This window comes from Rutidosis leptorrhynchoides, chromosome 9 (assembly GCF_046630445.1).
Source record: "Rutidosis leptorrhynchoides isolate AG116_Rl617_1_P2 chromosome 9, CSIRO_AGI_Rlap_v1, whole genome shotgun sequence".
Classification (NCBI taxonomy): domain Eukaryota; kingdom Viridiplantae; phylum Streptophyta; class Magnoliopsida; order Asterales; family Asteraceae; genus Rutidosis; species Rutidosis leptorrhynchoides.
Window position 1 is genome coordinate 13927922 of NC_092341.1, and position 1246 is coordinate 13929167.

Consider the following 1246-nt stretch of genomic DNA (forward strand, 5'->3'; position numbering starts at 1 on the left):
AAGCAAAGAAATCGCATAAAGTTAAGAAACATCATTCCATTAATACTCCTCTAGAACTTCTTCATATGGATCTTTTTGGTCCAATCAACAAGAAGAGTATTACTGGACATTCATATTGCTTAGTGGTTACTGATGAATACTCGCGCTTCACGTGGGTAGTGATGCTGAAAAGTAAAGATGACACGTTTGAACAAATCAAGGTGCTGATCACGAGACTTGAAACGTTATACAAGTTGAGGGTAAGCAGGATCCAAACAGACAAAGAGACCGATTTCAAAAATCAGAAGATGGAAGAGTTCTGTAATGAAAAAGGTCTTCAACAACAATTCAGTTCACCATACACCCCGCAGATGAATGGTGTAGCTGAAAGAAAGAATAGAACTTTAATCGAGACTGCAAGAACCATGTTGGCAGACTCAGAATTACCTGTTACTTTGTGGAGTGAAGCAGTTTCGAATGCGTGTTATACGATGAATAGGGTTCTTGTTGTGAAACGTCATGGCAAGACAAGTTACGAGCTATTGTTCAAAAAAAAACCGAACATCAAACATCTTGAACCGTTTGGATCTCTTTGTACCATTATGGTTCGGGATGCTGGTGGTAAATTCAATTCGAAAGTTGTTACAGGAAGGTTCTTGGGTTATGGGAATGCATGTAAAAGGGTATATAATTTGGATTCTCGGTGTGTTGAAGAACGTACTGAAATCGATGTACAAAGACATGCATCTATTCCAGCTGGTAAAGGGTTTACATGGTAGTTTGATTATGAAGAGTTGTTTGAATCATTCCATCTTCCTGAGGATAACCCTGAGGATGAAGAGCTTGCAGCACAAATGATGTATAAAATGTGTATCTCCACTGAACGCATGTCTAATGTGAGTGTGCAAACTAATATACCGATATCAGCTGAAGAAAGTGCACCGGTGATAGGGATAAATGATGATTCAGATTCTGATGATTCGGTTCCTTAGTTAGAGGAGACGACCTTAAAATCACAGGGATAAATGATGATTCAGATTCTGATGATTCGGTTCCTCAGCTAGAGGAGACGACCTTAAAATCTTAGGGGGAGGATGAATATATCGATGAGGTATTTGATGATGTGATGAATGAGGTACTTATTCAAATGACAGATCAGGAACCTATTCAGAACACAATGGAAGAATCTACAGAAACTGATGGACCACGACGGTCTAGTCGAACGGTATCTCTCCCTAAACATTTTGATAATTTTGTAGTTAACCCA